This window comes from Schistocerca piceifrons, chromosome X (genome assembly GCF_021461385.2).
Source record: "Schistocerca piceifrons isolate TAMUIC-IGC-003096 chromosome X, iqSchPice1.1, whole genome shotgun sequence".
Lineage (NCBI taxonomy): Eukaryota > Metazoa > Arthropoda > Insecta > Orthoptera > Acrididae > Schistocerca > Schistocerca piceifrons.
Genome location: NC_060149.1, coordinates 313,272,010 through 313,294,367, shown reverse-complemented (window position 1 = coordinate 313,294,367; position 22,358 = coordinate 313,272,010). Strand labels below are relative to the sequence as shown.

The following is a 22,358-nucleotide window of genomic DNA, read 5'->3' as shown; positions in this document are numbered from 1 at the left end:
AGAGTTCCACAGACATGATACTTGAATTGGAGTGGCAATGATTAAAACAAAGGTATTTTTCGTTGTGACCACATCTTGTCATGAAATTTCAATCACCATTTTTCTCTTCCGATTGCGAAAACATTCTGTTGGCTCCCACCTACATAGGAAGAAATGATCGGACATGTGCGAGAGAACAGACACATTAGTGTATAGTTCTGGCAATACCGGCCATGACCTTCCTCTTCTGTGCAGATGCACACAAATTACCCGAACTCTTACGGGACTTGGTAAGAATGACTTCCACGAGTAATGGGTGTGTTGGATAGGGACACTATGAATGTGGTGTGTGGACATATAAGGTGAGAATGTGGGTCTCTCGGGATGCGTGCGCAAGATAGTCCCTGCAACGGCATTGTCTTCTGTGGCCCCGGTGGCGCAGATGGTCACGGTAGCTCAGCGTGTTCGGTCAGGGGGTTAGCTGCCCTCTGTAATAAAAAACTGAGTAAATCGATCAACAACGAACTAAAACGGATGTCTTACGACGTCCGCCCCGAGCAGATGCAACGAACTAAAGCAAAGAAAAATTTTTAGCCGGCACGGTAGCTCAGCGTGTTCGGTCAGAGAGCTGGCTACTCTCTGCAATAAAAAAACTGAGTGAAAAGATAAACAAAGAGCTTCGACGTATGCCATGTGACGTCCGCTACGACGAAATACAACGAACCACAACGAACAAAATGAAAAAAAAGATGGATAGAGCGTCTGCCCCGTAAGTAAGAGATCCCGGGTTCGAGTCCCGGTCGAGGTACACATTTTCACCGGTCCCCGTTGATATATATCAACGGCCGTCAGCAGCTGAAGGTATACAATTTTAATTCAAAAACGGTTCAAATGGCTCTGAGCACTATGGGGCTTAACTGCTGAGGTCATCAGTCCCCTAGCCTTAGAACTACCTAAACCTAACTAACATAAGGACATCACACACATCCATGCCCGAGGCAGGATTCGAACCTGCGACCGTAGCGGTCGCGCGGTTTCAGACTGAAGCGCCTAGAACCGCTCGGCCACTTCTAATTTTAATTTCAGAAAAACGTAAGTTCTCGTTTTTCCCGCTCGCCGTTCGAGAGTGGAAAGGCAGAGAGGCAGTTTGAAGGTGGTTCATTGAAACCTCTGCCAGGCACTTTATCGTAAACAGCAGAGTAATCACGTAGGTGTAGGTCCCCGTATCTTCATTGTTTGAAAAATGTAGTGAAATGCCCTAGTAGATTACTTTACTTCGATCTTTCTATCACACATTAAAGTCACCTTAATACACAGGAACTGATTCCAAAACGCACTTCAGCCCTACTATTGATCTAATTTACAGATTAAAATTCACTTGTCTGTGAGAATTACCAAAGTGAACTATGTTATTTCCACGTTAAAATCTCGTTTCTAGAACCAATATCCGATTGAGCTAAAATTGTAGTGACTCCAAGCTACTGTATTTACTCTTCTTGCGGTGGAAAATGTTTGTCATCGTCTACTTCCCACAGTCTAAACTACATGATGCTTTCGGGTAATAGCTAACTGAACAGTGGTAATACACATTCGCATACTTAAGAATTGAGGGTTGCTATGCTTTCAAAGTCAGTCAAACATTATGATGAGCCAAAGCTTGGGTATTAATATTATCTTCCAGAACAAAACGTTTGTCATCTTCTGCTGATAATACTATAGGGGACTGACATACACTGGAAACCACATACTGCGGTCGAATGAAGGTGATAAGCTTAAGCAAATATAATGTGGAAAAATGAGAGTGCAATCTTTTAAAATAGAGTTTTAGCCTCTAAACGGGTTAAGTTTGGATAGTAAAGTAAAATATTTTGCTCAAATTCGAATTTTAAGCACAGATTATCCGTGACAACTGCATACTACAGAACAGTATATAGTTTCAGTTTCAAATAGATATTGAATACCGTGGTATCTCTCGAAGAACTTTCATATACACTACTGGCCATTAAAATTGCTACACCAAGAAGAAATGCAGATGATAAAAGGGTATTCATAGGACAAATATATTATACTAGAACTGACATGTGATTACATTTTCACGCAATTTGGGTGCATACATCCTGAGAAATCAGTACCCAGAAAAACCACCTCTGGCCGTAATAACTGCCCTGGTACGCCTGGGCATTGAGTCAAACAGAGCTTGGATGGCGTGTACAGGTACTGCTGCCCATGCAGCTTCAACTCGATACCACAGTTCATTAAGAGTAGAGACTGGCGTATTGTGACGAGCCAGTTGCTCGGCCATCATTGACCAGACGTTTTCAGTTAGTAAGAGATCTGGAGAATGTGCTGGCCAGGGCAGCAGTAGAACATTTTCTGTATCCAGAAAGGCCCGTACAGGACCTGCAACATGCGGGCGTGCATTATACTGCTGAAATGTAGGGTTTCGCAGGGATCGAATGAAGGGTAGAGCCACGGGTCGTAACACATCTCAAATGTAACGGCCACTGTTCAAAGTGCCGTCAGTGGGAACAAGAGGTGACCGAGACGTGTAACCAATGGCACCCCATACGATCACGCCGGCTGATACGCCAGTATGGCGATGACGAATACACGCTTCCAATGTGCGTTCACCGCGATGTCTCCAAACACGGATGCGACCATCATGATGCTGTAAACAGAACCTGGATACATCCGAAAAAATTACGTTTTGCCATTCGTGCACCAAGGTTCATCGTTGAGTACACCATCGCTGGCGCTCCTGTCTGTGATGCAGTGTCAAGGGTAACCGCAGCCATTGTCTCCGAGCTGATAGTCTATGCTGCTGCAAACGTCGTCGAACTGTTTGTGCAGATGGTTGTTGTCTTGCAAACGTCCCCATCTGTTGACTCAGGGATCGAAACGTGGCTGCACGATCCGTTACAGCCATGCGGATAAGATGCCTGTCATCTCGACTGCTAGTGATACGAGGCCGTTGGGATCCAGCACGGCGTTCCGTATTACCCACCTGAGCCCACCGATTCCATATTCTGCTAACAGTCATTGGATCTCGACCAACGCGATAGGCTACAATCCGACCTTTATCAAAGTCGGAAACGTGATGGTACGCATTTCTTCTCCTTACACGTGGCATCACAACAACGTTTCACCAGGCAACGCCGGTCAACTGCTGTTTGTGTATGAGAAATCGGTTGGAAACATTCCTCATGTCAGCACGGAGTAGGTGTCGCCACCGGCGCCAACCTTGTGTGAATGCGCTGAAAAGCTAATCATTTGCATCTCACAACATCTTCTTCCTGTCGGTTAAATTTCGCGTCTGTAGCACGTCATCTTCGTGGTGTAGCAATTTTAATGACCAGTAGTGTACTTTAGAAAATGACTTACGATTTTCTATATCATGTCACTGACTGAAATATTCGTTCTGGTGCCAATGGAAAGTTATTCACTTATTACTTTAAAGACTATAGCACTGATATATAAGATCGGAGTTCTCCTGCTTCGAATATCTTCTGACAACATAAAATCTGTTCCAAACCGAGACTAGCATTTAGATTTTCTGCTTTTGTGATTCACTATTATGTAATTTACAGACATTTTAAAGCCTAACTAGGACTTCTACTGTTACTGATGTTTCAGTCTACAACCCACTGCATTTACTCCAACTTAGTTACTGTCACCAAGTTTAATTCAGTTTATCAACCACTTGTTTTGAGTGCTGGAAAAATAAGAAACGAAGTAATGGAAATTAAAGTCTTGAAAAATACAATATACAGTATTGGAAACCTTTTATCACTTACTGAAAAATAAAATAAAATAAATGTACCATTATAACAAAACAGATAATTATGCCTCACGTTTTCTCAGAAATTTAGCAACTTAAACTGTTCTATGTTTCACGAAATACTCTTGAACCTTGAGAGGACATTTAATAATTACACATGAACTGAAGTTTAAAGACATACCACTCTTGAATATAACAAAACCGGTTTATAATCAATAACTACTTAGTTCCACAAAATTTCGGGAGAACTGCCCGATGTTTCTAACTTCCTGCCACAATATTTCGGCACAGAATCTTCTGGCCATCTTCAGGTGACACTGGCGAAAACACACTGAGCTCTGGTATTTAAGGCGCCTTCGGCATATGCGTGGTGGATTCGCTTGACGTTGCGCGTGCGCTACTTGAGCGCGTTCGAGTCTGCTGCGCCGCGCGCCCTCAATGGTGAAAACTCGCCGCATCGATATCAATTCCATTGTCTTCCCGCGGTTCCATCACGGAACTACGCCGGCTACGGAGGACAAGAAGTTTTTAAACGATTGAATTCCACGCCGAATTCAATTAAAAACCGCCGTCTCGGTTAATAAGGGACTCACTGTCAGACAGTCGTATTTCCACGATTTCATTAATAATAGAACTCCAAAAGTTCTACGTCGACTGTCTATTGATTTGAAGACGGAACGTATTTTGGATAGAAATTTCTGAAATCCAAATTAAGCTTGACTGACCATTATATTTAAGCAGATGTATACAAATGTTCTTCAGTACATAAGCTTTGTCAGTCTCTTACAAAAGAAGGTAAACAATTCTTCGGGCTGTGATAACAGTTTTCTTGCAGATATCTTTTCTCTGAATAAAACAGCAACTAAGTTATTTACTTACCTAGTGAGTAGTAACTGTTGTATTAAGCATGCTCTAGGTACGCCTGACGTTTGAGCGCTTACGACAGTGGCTCATTAATGTCGCGTATGTGGTCCATGCTGTTATTTACTGAGCAACACTGTAGATGTGTACCAAATCAAGAAACGTGTAACAAAGCTGAGTCCAAATTTCTTCTGCGTTATAAGTTTCATGAATCAGCAGAATGAGGTGAGCTCTTCCTACAGAGAAATTTTTCGGTCTCCAGAGATGTGACGATTCGCGAGCACAAAAATTTTCAGTTACCTAGCTATAAATTTGTGTCAGCGATATAGGTAAGCAGGTCTAGGTATCATTCCTGCCTGCCTTCGCAAAAACAGGAACAATTGTGCCCTTCATCAATCGCACGGAACATTGTGTTACGGTACTTGAACGACCTTCGACAAACGGCTGCTACAAGAGGGTCTCGCTCCGTTGCGTAACTGCTACACAATCTAATAATCATCTCATCAACTCCAGTGGTCGTGCCATTATCGAGTGATGTTAATTGCTTCTGACCCGCGCTATCCCTTATCTCTGTACAAGCCACTTTGCAACCGTGCAGAGTTTCAAAGTGACATCTGTGGTACAATTTACTGTCGTAATGCAAGACGGAATACTGAACTTTAGCCTACTGTTTTTCAACTTTCACATCTACACCGTTTTTCAGCTTTCACATCTACACCTGAATATGCCTGCTGTGCCTAGAGAAACTATAATCTAATACGACAGAACGATAACTAACTTTTTCTTTTTATGATAGCTCTTTTGTCAAAAATCTGTTTCCCAATTCATTCATTCACCTTTCATCGTTGTCGTGATGCACTATATTATTTGATGAAACTCCTCTGTTTTCCAAGAAAAATCCTAATTAGGTTTCCTCCCTCACTACCTGCTACTGCACAATTTAGCCAATAAAACTGTAGCACATTGTAGGCGATATGTAGTAAGTGTCAGATTGGCGAAGTGTACTGCGTACTTGGATATGTAAATGATTTTCATTTCAGCGCAACTTCACAAAATAGGTAGGACTACCTCCGTCTGCACTCTGAAAATACTGAAAGTTTACATGTAACGACATGGCCACAGCAACAGCAAAATGTTGTATCTAGGACATTATCCGTAGCCATCTTCAGCCACAGTGAATGACTTGTCGACACAGCACACCAGTATAAGCAGGGCGCTTCTGCTGTTCAATCACTGTTGTATGATAACAGTAGAGCCTAGGGCACTGGCTCCATATCGAGACCCCCCTGCGGGTTCGGGGGTAAGAATAGGTCCGCGGTATTCCTGCCTGTCGTAAGAGGCGACTAAAAGGAGTCTCAAACGTTTCGGCCTTCTGTGATGGTCCCCTCTTGGGTTTGACCTCCTTTTTTCTTCCAAATTTCCGTCGTCAGTGCGTGCCATTTGGGGAAGGACACCTTACGTGGTGTTTTTGTATTGGTCCATCATGCTCCACCATCTTGCATGTTACCTATTGTCGTGTGGGGGGGACTACGCCCAACATCTTCTGGGTGGTCTCCTTCTCGCCTTGTGCGCACTCTTCTTCTTAGCGCCTACGACAACTGTGGACCCTTTAAACACCTAAAATCCAGCACGGTAGCCAGTCCGTTGTGGTGGGGTCGTCATGTACCCTCTTGGTGGTAGCCCCCTGACCACGCAGGGATCGCACTACAGATGCCTGAGCTGTTTCCTCCCCATGCATGCCAAGGAGTATGTGCCCATCTTGTCTGGGGCACGGGGACTCCGGGCAACGGGATATCGGCCAGGTACCCGTTGCTTTGGCTGGGTGGCGCCCTTGGGGAGAGCCCTCGTTCGGAGTAGGTGGCATCTGGGCGGATGTGGCGCAATGAAGCGCAATAAATCACATCAAGCTGGTGGTCGCACGGCCACCAGCGTCTCTAAGCGAGGTAGAGTCGACTTCGATGCTGCGCAGTATGACCCTCAGACGTTCCCCTCGTTGGCTGCGCCATGGGAGGGACGCCGATCTAGTGCCAAGCGGGAGCCTTACGTACCGCAATACCTTGTCTGCAGCAGGACTGATGGTGACTCCTTTCTTCCGACGAAGCCTAGGTTTTTTGTGGAACACCTGGAGGATAAGTTTGGGGAAGTGGCGGGGTTGTCAAAAATGAGGAATGGGTCCATCCTCCTCAAGACGTCCTCCCCAGCCCAGTCACGAGCGTTGCTCTTGTGTGATAAGCTGGGTGACGTCCCTGTTACCATCACTCCCCACAGTAGCTTAAATATGGTCCAGGGGATTATTTACCTATGTGACCTCTTGTTGCAATCCGATGACGAGCTGAGAGCCGACTTGGAACGACGTGGTGTGCATTTTGTCCGTCGTGTCCATCGAGGACCCAAGACAAACAGGGTGGCCACCGGTGCCTTTATCTTGGCCTTTGAGGGTGATGTCTTGCCCGAGAAGGTCAAGGTGATGGTTTACCGTTGCGACGTCAAGCCATACGTGCCTCCCCCGATGCGGTGCTTCCAGTGCTGGAAGTTTGGGCATATGTCCTCCCGTTGCCCATCCAGCGCTACATGTCGAGATTGCGGACGCCCCTCTCATCACGATTCTCCATGTGCGCCCCCGCCTGTATGTGTCAACTGTGGGGAGCACCACTCTCCATGCTCGCCGGATTGCCCCGTTCTTCATAAGGAGCGGAAGATCATGGAATTTAAGACCCTGGACCGGCTTACTTATCGAGAGGCTAAACAGAAATATGAAAGGTTGTATCCTGCTTCCCTTCGAACATCTTATGCTGCAGCCACGTTATCGTCGCCCGCACGAGCGACGGTTGTCGCTTCATCTGTGCCGCCTTCAGTGGGCCCTCGGGGCCATGTATCTCTGTCTGCCCCCCTCGTGCCTGGGGGCAAGCCTTCCTCTCTTGCCCCCTTAGCAGTTGGGGGCAAACCCTCTTCTATCGCTCCCCCCAAGCTTACTTCGGGAGTGACATCTGCTCCACAACCGGGAGGCTCGATTCCTCCCCCTCCTTCTCCGGCGGCGTTGCCTCCGCCGGTTCCTCTCTCGCGGAAGGGGTCCCTTGGGGCTCTCCCTTCCTCCGTTTCTTCTCCTTCCCAGCCAGATGTCAGCCAGTGGCTGAAGGTTCCGCCACCTGCTGGTCGTAGGGCTTCTGCGCCGTCGTCAGCCTCCGACGCTCCTTCAGAGAAGCTCTCCCAGCCCTCTCACCCTAAGGGCAGACGCGAGAAGAAGGAACGGAATGTGTCCAAGAAGAAGGACGTTCCGGCGGTTTCAGCACCGCCTGCTGTACATAGTCCTGGCTCCGGGGATGAGGTGGAGATCCTCGCCTCTGCCGCGGATCTCGCCCTCACGGAACCCTTGGGGGCCTCTCCTATGGACTCCGCTGACTCTCCCCCAGTGGCGGCGGTTGGCTCTGAAGCGCTGTCTGCCTCTTAGTCGCATTCACGCCCTCCCAGTCCCTTCCTGCTTCCATTCTCCAATGGAACTGCGGCGGTTATTTCCGCCACCTGCCAGAGCTCCGGATGCTTCTGAGTGATTCCCCTGTTCTCTGCATTGCTCTGCAGGAAACTTGGTTTCCTGCACTGCGGACCCCCGCCCTTCGCGGTTATCGGGGATACTATAAGAACCGTGCTGCCTGTCAACGAGCGTCAGGTGGGGTTTGCCTCTTTGTTCACCACTCTGTCTGTAGCTCGCCAGTACCCCTTCAGACGCCTTTAGAGGCAGTTGCTGCCAGGGTTGAGCTCTCGCCGGCTATTACTGTTTGCTCTGTTTACATTCCTCCGGATGGGGAGCTCCCCCGCCATGTCTTGGCTGCGCTGCTGGCTCAACTCCCGCCACCATTGCTGCTTCTGGGCGATTTCAATGCCCACAATCCTCTATGGGGTGGGACTGTCTCCGATGATCGCGGTCGGGCCGTGGAGCATGTGTTGGCTCAGCTCGACCTTAGCCTCTTGACCACCGGTGCTCCCACGCATTTCAGTGTGGCCCATGGCTCGTTCTCGGCCATCGATCTCTCTATTTGCAGCCCTGGACTTGTCCCATCCCTCCACTGGAGGGTGCATCCTGACCTGTGTGGCAGTGACCATTTTCCCATCTGTTTGTCACTGCCACAGTGTCATTCTTCTGGGCGCTTGCCCCGCTGGGCTCTCCACAGGGCTGACTGGCCAGCTTTTACTTCCGCTGTAACCATTGCGTCTCCCCCACAGGGTGACATTGACGAGGTGGTCCGTGTTTTCACCACGTCCATCATTTCGGCGGCCGAGGCTGCCATCCCCCGTTCCTCTGGCCTCCCTCGGCGGAAGGCTGTCCCCTGGTGGTCGCCGGAGATTGCTGAGGCTATTCGCGACCGTAGGCGGGCTCTCCAGCGTCATAGGCGGCACCCGTCTCTGGAGACCCTCATCGCCTTTAAGAGGCTCCGTGCCTTCGCCCGTCGTCTTATTGCACGGCGTAAGCAGGAGTGCTGGGAGAGGTACGTCTCCTCCCTGGGCTCCCGTGTCTCGTCCTCGCACGTGTGGTCCCGGATCCGGCGGATTTATGGCTCCCAGACCCCTATGGGTGTCCCTGGGCTCTCCTTGGACGGCGCTGTCTGCACGGACGCTGCCGCCATTGCTGAACGGCTAGCTGCGCACTTTGCTCAGAGCTCTGCGACTGCATCCTATCCCCCCGCCTTTCGCTCTCTAAAGGAGCGAGCCGAGCGGACGCCGTTCTCATTCCACACGCGTCGCTCTGAAACATACAATGCTCCTTTCAGCGAGAGGGAATTCCTCGCTGCCCTCGCCGATTGCCCTGATACAGCACCAGGACCGGACTGCATCCACGCGCAGATGCTGAAGCATCTCTCCAGGGACTGCCAGAGACACATTCTCACGATATTTAATCGCATTTGGAGCGAAGGCGTGTTCCCGTCGCAATGGCGAGAGGGTGTTATTGTCCCCATCGTTAAGCCCGGTGCGGACCCACTGGCGGTGGACAGCTATCGTCCTATTACCCTCACCAACGTTTTGTGCAAATTGCTCGAACGTATGGTGGGGCGGCGTTTGTGTTGGGTCCTTGAGTCGCGCGGTCTCCTCGCTCAATCTCAGGGTGGCTTCCGTCGGGGCCGGTCTGCAGTGGACAATTTGGTGCGGCTGGAATCTGCTGTCCGTACGGCTTTTGCCCGACGTCAGCATCTTGTTGCTGTATTTTTCGATCTGCGGAAGGCGTATGACACCACATGGAGGCATCACGTCCTCGCCACGTTGCATGGGTGGGGTCTTCGTGGTCGGCTCCCGACTTTTCTTCAAAGCTTTTTATTGCGCCGCTCTTTCCGGGTGCAAGTCGGTGCCACCTCTAGTTCCTCTTATATACAGGAAAATGGGGTCCCGCAGGGCTCGGTGTTGAGCGTCTCGTTATTTCTAGTGGCCATTAATGGTCTGGCTGCAGCAGTGGGGTCGTCGGTGTCTCCTTCTTTGTATGCCGACGACTTCTGCATCTCATTTAGCTCCACGACTACGGGAGTCGCCGAACGCAGGCTGCAAGTCGCCGTTCGCAAGGCAGCATCATGGGCTCTGACTCATGGTTTTCAGTTCTCTGCTGCCAAGACTCGGGTTATGCACTTCTGCAGGCGTCGGACGGTCCACCCTCATCCTGAACTTTACCTCGATGGCCACCTGCTTGAAGTGGTGGACACTTGCCGCTTCTTGGGACTCGTGTTTGATGCCCGGCTCACATGGGTTCCTCATATTACTCAGCTGAAGCAAAAATGCTGGCGGCACCTCAACGCCCTCCGCTGCCTTAGCCACACATCTTGGGGTGCGGATCGCTGCACGCTGCTGCGCTTGTACAGAGCCCTTGTGCAGTCTCGGCTTGATTATGGGAGCCTGGCCTATGGGTCTGCGTCACCCTCAGTGTTGCAGTTGTTAGACCCCATACACCACTGTGGGGTTCGGCTTGCAACTGGCGCTTTTCGCACTAGTCCCGTGGATAGTCTACTGGTGGAGGCCGGGGTTCCCCCGCTGCGGATTCGCCGCCATCGTCTGCTCGCCGACTATGCTGTCCACGTCCATTGCTCGCCAGGCCATCCCAATCGTCGCCTGCTTTTCCCTGCCATGGTCCTCCATCTGCCCGAACGGCGCCCTAGGTCTGGGCTTTCCGTAGCTGTCCGTGTCCAGTCCCTGCTGTCAGAACTGGGGTCATTCCCTCTTCTGCCTCCCTTCCGGGTCCGTACACCTACGCCTCCCTGGTGTTTGTCCCGGCCGTCTGTCCGTCTGGATTTGGCACAGGGCCCTAAGGACTCGGTTCCGCCTGTGGCCCTCCGTCGCCGTTTCCTTGCGCTCCTCGAATCATTTCCGGGCTGTGAGCCTGTCTACACTGATGGTTCCCTGGTTGATGGTCGCACTGCCTACGCCTTCGCTCACTCTGACCATGTTGAGCATCGCTCCTTGCCGGCTGGCTGCAGTATTTTTACTGCAGAGCTGGTGGCCATATTGCGCGCTCTTGAGCATATGCGTTTCTGCTCAGGTAGGTCCGTCGTCATCTGCAGTGACTCCCTGAGCAGCCTTCAGGCCATCGACCGCTGCTATCCCTCCTCTCCTCTGGTGTCCTCCTTTCAGGAGACTGTTTCCGCCATTGCCCGTTCTGGTCGTTCGGTGGTCCTAGTTTGGACGCCCGGTCATGTTGGCATCCCAGGGAACGAACGTGTAGACAGGCTGGCCAAAGGGGCGATCGACGCCCCGGCTTTGGAGATCGGCCTTACGTCTCGCGACCAGCAGATGGTGTTGCGCCGTAAGCTGATTGGGATGTGGGCTGCTGAGTGGCGTGGCATGACAGCCCCGAATAAACTGCGGGCTGTCAAGGAGACGACCGCCGTGTGGCGTTCCTCCCTGCGGGCTTCTCGCAGGGACTCGGTAGTCCTGTGTCGGCTGCGCATCGGCCATACGTACCTAACGCACGGCCATCTCTTGCGTCAGGAGGATCCCCCCCTGTGTCAGTGTGGGTCCCGGCTGACGGTCGGCCACATTTTGCTGGAGTGTCCTCGACTGCGCACACTCCGGCAATCTTTTAATCTCCCGGGCACTTTGGCTCTGGTTTTATCTGACGATGCCTCCAGGGCTGATGACGTTTTAAATTTTATCCGTGGTAGTCCGTTTTATGGTTCGATTTAGGGAGGTCCTGCACCTTTCCCTTTCTGTGTCTTTTGTCCTTGTGTCTGTTGCTGTTCTGGTATGCCGTGAGATGGTTGACTCTTTCCCATTTTTGTTCTCGTGGTCAGTCAACCAGTCTCCGGCCATCTTCCTTTCTTCTGTTTCTTTCTGTCTGGTGTGCCTCTGTCCTGTTCTTGTTTGTAGTGTTTGTTGCTGCATTTGTGTTCTTTTAGCGCCTGGGGGGACGTCTCCTCCCCCTTTGGTTTTTACCTGCTCCGTCGATTTTGGGCTCGCCTGATTTTGGAATGGGGGACTGATGACCTTCGCTGTTTAGTCCCCCTTAAACATCCCAACAACCACCACCACCATATCGAGACACCTCCGCATGACATGGAAACGTAACAGTGCAACTTCTTCGCTGTGGTCAGTTCTAAACAACAGTATTAATTTTAATCCCCCGTCTCAGCCGAGTAAGTAATCGTCACAGGAGGGCTATGCTAAGACGCCTCTCACGCATCAGTCGTCTCCCCAAGACCGACTACGGTTCTGCTGACACAGTCATAATCGGTATCGGTGCCTCTCGGCCATACTGTGCCAGATGACGCCATACTTATGATGTAGCTGCCTTCATCATCAGCAGTCCGTGAACCGTCAACAGCTGTCTGACTGATCACCTCATGGTACGAGTCAGAAACAGATACAGCTGGGTCCACCAGCCGACTGCTGTGTGGTCAGCTCGAGACAGCAGTACTGTCCCCCCCACCCCCAGGCCAGCTTGTCATCGTCGAACAACTGCGCTATGCTACTACGAACAATCTGTCCCAGACAGTGCCATACCAATGACACAGTTTCCACCACCACTGCTGGGCTTTGAACATTCAATAATTGCTCGATCACCTGCGTACTTGGCAGTTCTGCAGTCTGCCATCGCTGTCCATCTATGACACGGTGCTCAGCTGTCTTTACATACCCCGAGGTTCAAACTGAGGACTCCTTCACACTATGCCTGCTGAATTAGTGTCAAGAGTGTGCCAAGAATACAAAATTTCAGGCGTTACCTCTCACTACAAACAACGGAGTGGCCGATGGCCTTTACTTAATGATCGAGCGCAGTGGCGTTTGCGTCAGAGTTGTCACTGCGAACACGCAAGCAACACTGCCTAAAGTAATCGCAGAAATCAATGTGGGACGTACGACGAAGTATCTGTTACGGCAAAGAGCGAAATTTGTTGTTAAGAGCTTATGGTAGTAGACGATCAGTGCGAGTGACTTTGCTAATAGTACGACATCGCTTGCTGTGCCCCTCCTGGGCTTGTGACCATATCGGTTGTCCCTAGACGACAGGAAAACAGTGGCCTGATCAGATGAGTCCTGGTGTCAGTTGGTAAGCACTGATGGTGTCTCATGACGTTAGTGTAAGCCAGGACATAGACGAACAGGAACATGAAACAGCATATGTGTCACGACAACTCAGTAAAATTATTTAATGGTGGAAAAGGAAATTCAGGCACTAATTTGTGGAGTCACTTATTTCTGTTGTTATTTGTATGGATGATGCTTGAAGTTGTGTTTGTTTGTTTCGTTTTAGGGCGGAAAAACAACTAAGGTCGTATGCTTCCATGTCAGAATCACAGAACACGAAGACGACAAAGGAATTACAAGCTACTATTTGTTAAGCCCAATCGGCGGAAGGAAAGACATCTAAAAACAGGGACTTTCTCTTGGAGGAAAGGGCTATAAAGTACGCCAAGGCAATGAAGGTTCTGAACTAAAAATTAAATGTCTTTCGCCATATTGTTACGTTGGATAAAAGTAAAACGCGGTCGGCAGCCCGCTCGTCGTTCGCTAAAACGGCCGATAACTCAGACGGTAGCCATAAATTAGAACGTAAGTGGTTTAAAAAAAAAGGGCACTCCCTCAGGAAATGGTGAAGCTTCAAAGGATGATGACAATGAGCACGAAGTGAAGGGGGATCACCACTTAACAAATGACGATGACTAAAAAGACAGTGCACTATACGCAACCTAGCTAAAATGATCTACTCATGACGAGAGGGACGAGAGGAGGTCGGCCAAAGTACTGGGAGAGGTTTAATTCCCGGGCGCTTGTTCCCATGAAGCGAAGACCAGTGGTGATGCCAAAGTGTCATCACCTGCTGACAGACAGCAACACAGCAATCACCAAAGGGAAGGGAAGAACTAGTGGGCCGAGGTATCAGGACTGCAGCCTTGGCAGCAGCGTCAATGGGGTTAATGGCGATAGCAATGAGGACGAAGCTCAGGACGGAACCCTGAGGCACGTCGTTTTCCTGGATAAAGGCATCTGACAAGGCAGATCCCACACGTACCTTGAAAACTCTGTCTTTTAAAAATTCCTGAAGGAAGAAGGGCAGGCTCCCTTGGAAGCCCCATGTGTAGAGAGTATCGTGGATATCAGCCCTCTAGTAGGTGTTGTAGGCATTCTCCAAATCAAGAACCGTAGCCACAGTCTGATATTTCCCCAGAAAACCATTCATGACATGGGTTGAAAAAGTGACGAAATGGTCAACTGTAGAACGGCACGCTTGAAACTCACATTATGCAGTGGTTAGTAAATAGTGAGACTCGAGCATTCATACCAGCGGGACATGAGTTATACATTCCAACACCTTGTAGACACAGGTGGAGAAAGAAATGGGGCGGTAGCTAAAATGAGGGAGTTTTTAGTTCTTGGCTTAGGTATGGGTATGACAGTGGCTTCACACCAGCGTCTGGGAAACGTTCCCTCTGCCCAGATGCGATTGTACGTGTGAAGGAGAAAGTGTATGGCTGCTAGAGAAAGGTGCTGCAACATCTGAATGTGAACATCGTCGGGCCCTATGGCGGAGGATCAGGATGAGGTGAGAGCATGATCTAGCTCCCTCATAGTAAAAACGGCATTGTACCACTCACGATTCTGAGAAGAGAACGGTATGGCCCAAGCCTCCCCCACTCGTTTACGGTGAAGGAAGGCGGGATGATCGTGAGTGGAGCTCGAAATCTCCGCAAAATAGCGGCCCAAGCAATAAAATCTACTGTGACATCATCTGCTACTGTCACACCGGAAATTGCGGAATGGACCTTGGTCCCAGAGAGCCATCAGAGGTAGGCCCACACGATGTAAGAAAATGTGGAGCTGTTAAAAGAACTAGTAAATGAAATGCAGCTAGCTTTTTTGCTGTCCCGTAGAACGCTACGACATTGTGCACGCAACTGTTTATAACTAATGCAGTTAAAAGTGCGGAGAGCACGTCTCCGCTTGCGAACTAAGTCACAGCACTCCCCAGTCCACCAAAGGACCAGAACATGGCGCGGTCAAGATGAAGTGCGAGGACTGGAACGTTCTGCAGCGGTAAGGATAACGTTGGTAAGATATTCTACCTGGTCATCACAAGTGGGAAAAAGTCGCCAGGGAGGACCAAATCCTACATTCGGCCTTCGAAAGTTGTCATTTGGGCCTGCACGTAGGTGGGGTAGGAGTCAGCAAACATATAGCACACGGGAAATGGTCGATCGAGTATGTGTCAGATAACGGACCACTCGAGATGACGGGCAAGCTGGGCGGTGCAGAATGAGAGGTCCAGATGGGAATTGGTGTGCGAAGAGTCTGAAAGGAATGTGGGTGCTCCCGTGTTAAGGTAGATGAGGTTGAGTTTATTGAGAACGTTAGCTATGAGGGCATCCCTCTGACAGGTTCTGGGAGAGCCATGCGCCATGAGCTATGCGCACTAACATCACTGAGCAGCAAAATGGGGTGAGGAAGTTGCTCAATAAACTGAAGGAAATCTGCCCTGGTGACAGCGAACGTTGAAGGGAAGTAAACGATACAAAGGGAAGAGGTGAAGTGAGGAAGGAAACTGCAGACTGCAATAGCTTGCAGCCAGGTGTTCAGGGACGTGGCTTGCCTATGAACGTCAAACCCGGATGAGCAGCATGACGCCCCTGTGAGAGGGAATGCCGTCTTCGGGGGGTGGGGGGGAGGGGGATTGGGTGTGGGAAGGGCCGAGGTTAAAACGGACCGCCAAGAAAGAAATGCGAGAGGTCAAAGCGGTTTTGAGGATGCAATTTTGTTTTCCGGAGGCAGAGAACGCCGGCCGGTGTGGCCGAGCGGTTCTAGGTGCTACAGTCTGGAACCGCGCGACTGCTACTGTCACAGTTTCGAATCCAGCCTCGGGCATGGATGCGTGTGATGTCCTTAGGTTAGTTAGGTTTAAGTAGTTCTAAGTTCTAGGGGACTGAAGACCTCAGATGTTAAGTCCCATAGAGCTCAGAGCCATTTGAACCATTTTGAAGCAGAGAACAATTGGAGCAGCGATATTTTCTCCTTGTTGGATCTAAGTCCGCGAACGTTCCATTAGAGAAGAGTCATGACGAGAAGGGGAGGAGGGAAAAAATGATGGGGTGTCGCCTCGGCTGCTGCCGATTTCCGGCCTTCGAAGACTCTCTGCTACAGGTTGCAGAGGCTGGAGAATTCTTAACCATGATATCTACAGAGGCATCAGACATTCTCCGTAGGTCGGTCTGCGGTGTCCAGGGCACAGGAAAATGGTTGGCGATCTGCAGCGGCGACACGTAGGTCTACTCGGTGAGGGTATCACGCAGCGATACCGTTGAAGACGATCTCCGAGTCAGCGAAGGAAAAGACCATTTATCTAATTTCTTGGAGCCTTTGCGGTTGGCAGATGACGAGTCAGATGTTTGTTGGCTGGAGGGATATAAAAGGTCTTCATGGGAGTATACCTTCTGTCCCTTCCGACCTGCTGGTTATGTAGCAGGTGATTTCGCTGCGTGAGGTGAAAATTTAGAGGCTTGTTGCACAGCTGGAGGAGAAGGAGATGGGAATGCTACATTGATACTGGGCGATTTTACAACCGCGGTGCTGAATTTGACGTCGCAAGTCCGGGAGGCCATGTCCTTCATGGAGCGATATGTAGGAAGAATGGTACAGTAAGTGCCAAATGGTAAAACACAGGATCTATGACCAGCCAACAGCTTGCGAGCGACAGGGTATGGCACTTTTTCTGTTTCCTTCACTCGGATCTTCTGGACGGCCCGCTCATCGAGATACATGGGACATTCTCTGGAGGAGGCTGCATGGTCGCCGTCGCAATTGATACAGAGGGGAGAAGGAGGCGGAAATGGCCCTCGTTAGCATCCCTACCACAAGTTTCACATTTGGCCGGGTGTCGACAGGAAATTGGAGTGTGGTTGTAATGATGGCACTGGTAACAGCGCATCGGGATCAGAATGTACAGTCAGACTGTGATAACTTTATAGCTTTCTTTGATCTTCGATGGAAATACTACTCTATCAAACTTGATGAAAAGTGTGTGTGTAAGCACTAAGGATTTTTCATTACCTGATGGACTGCAGTGACGCCATGATCAGACACGTAAGACTGGATTTCTGTCTCAGTCAGACCATTGAGCAGCCTAGTGTAAATAACACCATGTGAAGGAATCAGCGGTCGATGGGCGTTGACATGATCAGGAGAGCCATGGAGAAGCGAAGCTGCAAGCCATTGTTGTGCTTGAGAATCAGAAGTGTATCCAATAGCAAAGTGCCGTTGCATAAATGAGAGCAGGATTTCACAGAGCCACCAACTGCATCAACACTTTTCTGAACAATAAATGGAATTGCCTCAATAGAGGACTGATTGTCTTCAGTACATGAAGCCATGAGGAACTGAGGTCCCGGCGGGAGGGTCCTTGATTCGTTAGCCTCATTCCGCTTATGTTTAGTAGACGTGGACTGAGAAGAAGACGTTTGGCTCATTGCAAGAAAATCTTCCACGACTGCTATCGTCTCCGATGGCACGCTCCTTCCAACGGGGGACTCCCCTCAAATGGGGGCTCACCCGCCTTAGCTGATTGTTCACACCACAGGTTACACCTCCGAAACACCTGATAGAGGGGTCAATTGGCAATTTGGGAAGGTAGCATCTTTGGCTATCACCCCTCCCTAGGCCTGGCCTATACCAGCGGTACGTGCAAACCCTACCTGCAGACCCGGAGCTGGGAATTACGCGTTACCCTGTCACCTGTTACACTTCAGACGCGTGGGCTGGCCTTCAGGAGCGCATAGGGAGGAAGAAGAAAAAGAGGAACCTCAAACGCAAAAGTGGAGGAAGGATAGGAGAAGGGGAACGTAGAAAGATGAAAGAATGAAACAACAGTGAAGGGACTGTTTTGATGTCAGGCTACGGAAAATGCAGAACACATTCCCGAAAACATCCCAGACATGTTCCCAATGTTCCCAATGTATGTCAGTGCTGACACCGACAAATTGCAGAAAGTTCTGTCCCAGACTTTCAGCAGTTTGCAAAGCAAGAAAAATTCAGTACTGAGGGTAGAGTGCTGTATAGAAAGACTCTATGTGGTTTATGCCTAGTGACACCAGTGCAATTACGAAAGGAGATGTTGAAGCAGGCTCATGATTCACACAGTGGCCGCCAAGAAACGGAACACTGAGGCGTAGCCGGCCATGGTGGCCGAGCGGTTCTAGGCTCTACAGTCTGGAACCACGCGACCACTACGGTCGCAGGTTCGAATCCTGCCTTGGGCATGCGCCCGGGTTCCCGGGATTTTCTCTGCCTCGTGATGACTGGGTGTTGTGTGATGTCCTTAGGTTAGTTAGGTTTAAGTAGTTCTAAGTTCTAGGGGACTGATGACCATAGATGTTAAGTCCCATAGTGCTCAGAGCCAGAGCCTGCCTTGGGCATGGGTGTGTGTGATGTCCTTAGGTTAGTTAGGTTTAAGTAGTTCTAAGTTCTGGGGGACTGATGGCCTCAGAAGTTAAGTCCCATAGTGCTCAGAGCCATTTGAACCATTTGGACTGAGACGTACAAAACTACTAGCGGAAGACACATGAGCAAGATGTGGAAAGTTACGTCAAATATTGATTCTCATGCACGCAAAGAGCGGAACAACTCATCAAAAGGTTACATTACAGAGACTACGAAAGGCATATAAACCATTTCAGATGACATACTCAAACACCAGCAGGGAACCGTTATACACTAATGATTACTGATCATATCCCACGTTTCGTGTCCTTGATCACCATATGTAATCTGCAGGCAGAAATAGTGTCAGAAGCAATGGTTAATCAATGGATGCTAAAGGTTGGAACATCAGTCAGAGTGGCCACAGAACAAGAAACCAATTTTACTTCAGGTTGAATAAAGCACCTGTGTCGACTGTTATGCATTAATAAACTGAAGACTAGTGTTTTTTTTTCCTTTTGTGAATGGAGACTCCATCAGGAGCTGCATTTTTACCTTTGGTGTCACAAGTAGTCTTCTTTGACGTGTGTAGACAACAATTTTACTGCTTGTTTTTATGAGTCCACGGGGCTTTAATACTAACACTGATGATTGTCACGCAGTGACTGAAATCGATTTGAGACAGAAATAAAGATTTCTACTTCAATGCTGCCCCTTTTTTTGTTTTTAATTCAGGATTAATGTGCAACACTCATAGGCAAACGGATGAACTGAGACAGTCATCAGAACAATAGGACCAATGTTGAGTTACCGTGTCAGCAGTCAGTGACAGGGACGTCCTTTTCCCTTCCCATAATTAGTACCGCCAGATAATTGAAAAGTCTACAAAAGTGCAGAAGTGCGGATTTACACACATATGTGGTTCTTCTTGAGCCTATCTCCTTTAGATCAATGTAAACCCTCTTCTGGAATATATGTGTCATCAGTTCCCAATTTTTCAAAAAGGTTAGAAAGTACTGAGCGCCAAGCTATAAAGACGAACGCTAATTCTTTGAAATGACAGTAAGATTCCCATAATAAAAGAAGCAACATTACTAAAATATCATGTTGGAAAATGGATAAAGTTAACCAACCCTTATGTGCCAAAGAGGAAAACTAAAAATTTGTTATACACACTACTAAATTACGGAATTGGCATCAGCTGTTAATGTTAAATTACAATTCCCAACGCACACCACAGTAGTGCCCATAGGCTGTATTCTTCTATGTAAAGGAACCCTAGAGGCGCTGCCTCTACTCTAGTCAGCACATTCAGGTGGAGGAAGGAGGTGCTTGGAGAAATGGTTCAAATGGCTCTGAGCACTATGGGACTTAACATCTCAGGTCATCAGTCCCCTAGAACTTAGAACTACTTAAATCTAACTAACCAAAGGACATCACACACATCCATGCCCGAGGCAGGATTCTAACCTGCGACCGTAACGGTCGCGTGGTTCCAGACTGTAGCGCCTAGAACCGCTAGGCCATAAACAGCCGGCGAGGTGCTTGGAGAAAAGGAACGACAGTGAAAGGCCAACGGAGGGAAACAGGATACATCTGCAGTTACTCCGAGCCATTTCTATGCACTTATGACATTAGCAGTAACGATAAGCTAACAAGAGGATTCCAGCTTCGTTTAGGGCGTGGGAAAATTTCTACCAAGGACGAGAAGTAGCAGTGCCAACGTCAGGCGTCGAGCTCAGCACGAAATGGAAAATGTGTACAGAGAGCCTCTTCATAGTAAGCCTATTGTGTTGTTGCAGAGTGGCAGAAGTCCTCCAGGTACGTCCTCCGACGGTTCAATTCCGCGTCTGGCCATCCTGATTTAGGTTTCCGTGTTTTCCCTAAATCACAAAAGGCAAATGCTGGGATGGTTCCTTTGAAAGGGCACTGCCGACTTCCTTCCCCATCCTTCCCTAATCCGATGAGACCGATGACCTCGCTATCTGGTCTCCTTCCCCAAACAATCCAACCCAGGTACGCCCTCTAAATGGCGGCATATTATTCACGCATCAGCCGGATGTAGTAAGTCAGATCATCAGTGGACACTACGAAAGGACATTAATGTATGGAGAACGGAAAATGAAATTCTACAGTAGGATGATAACTTTGGCTGTAACTCTTGATGAAGATCCAGGCAAGGTTCAACAATACGCAAGAAGAAACTAGTTGCTGTAATCATCTTTTACATAGTTACAGAGACAGCTACGTGAAACTAGAGAGTTAGTCCCACGAGTACGACGAAAAGTGGTTATCTCAGTGCAGGTGATCGAATCCTGAAAAGTGTTTTTGGTGGGGCTGATGTAGAGATCTTGGAAAATATCAATTAGTCTTTACAGTAGGTATAAGTGGAAGTAGAAGACAACCAGGGAGCCATGGACAAACAGACCGCAAAGTTCGCCAGTCCAAATAAGGTCTAGTAACGAAAACTAAACAAATTGGTTCAAATGGCTCTGAGCACTATGGGACTTAACTTCTGAGGTCATCAGTCCCCTAGAACTTAGAACTAGTTATACCTAACTAACCTAAGGACATCACACACAGCCATGCCCGAGGCAGGAATCGAACCTGCGACCGTAGCGGTCGCGCGGTTCCAGACTGTAGCGCCCAGAAAACTAAACAGCTACGCTCTTTGGCCATCCTGCTCGTTACCCACATTTGGACATCAGCAGATACCAACAATCACGGCTCAGGTATATCTAGGGACTGTCTGCATGACGTAGACACACAGCTAACGATTGTGAAGCTCCTTCACAATCTCATGGATAGTATTACCCACATACCACCAAACTCAACGAAGCGCTGTTACACGCTGTCTGCAGTGGTTTACCGAGTCTCCTACCCATGGATCAGTTCCTAGAAAGGTAACATTAGTTTCAAGCAGAATAACCAGCGCCACATTATTACTGACACCAGTTGCAGGAGAATTTTTATCGCTATAAAATCACATGGGCACCATTACTAGAACACTAGAGTATACTCTATTGGAAATTATTCAAATACAAATACCACTAACTTTCAGAGATTACGGATTTGAGTGATACCTCCAAGCTTATCCAGTGGCCTGGGAACCCCGCAAAAGTTTGTAAATCTGAAAGTACAGGAAATACAATCAGTAACACCGGACTAACAGTCTCTATGCCCCGCTCTCCACGTAAGAATTACTGCACTGCCGCAATGGCCAAATCACCATCTGCTCTACAAAATGGGTACACACTGTCCACGTTTCGTGTGAGTTCACCCTGTTCTGCTCCCAAAAATCTGCAACATAATGTCCCAAGGAGGTACTAACAGACAAAATAGAATTCTTACAAAAGAAAGGATTCCATTGGTTATACTACGTGTCAAACACAATGGTAATCACCAACAAGGACACTGTAGTGACACACAGGGACAAGAGTTATATATCAGTTGTACTGGGTGCGGTGTTTTCCGGACCAGACTTCCGACTACCCGCCGACATCACCGGAACCACAACCCTAAATATCACTCACACATTTATATTCGAACCACCCTTTCTACATCTACATCTACATCCATACTCCGGAAGACACCTGACGGTGTGTGGCGGAGGGTACTTTGAGTACCTCTATCGGTTCTCCCTTCTATTCCAGTCTCGTATTGTTCGTGGAAAGAAAGATTGTCGGTATGCCTCTGTGTGGGCTTTAATCTCTCTGATTTTATCCTCATGGTCTCTTCGCGATATATACGTAGGAGGGAGCAATATACTGCTTGACTCCGCGGTGGAGGCATGTTCTCGAAACTTCAACAAAAGCCCGTACCGAGCTACTGAGCGTCTCTCCTGCAGAGTCTTCCACTGAGGTTT

General features: G+C 48.9%; 1 protein-coding gene across 1 annotated transcript in view; it reads left to right on the top strand.

Annotated features, from left to right (window-relative positions):
• Positions 1-22,358, top strand: part of LOC124722333 — a 215,843-nt gene that overhangs the window by 18,786 nt on the left and 174,699 nt on the right. The window lies entirely within an intron of this gene.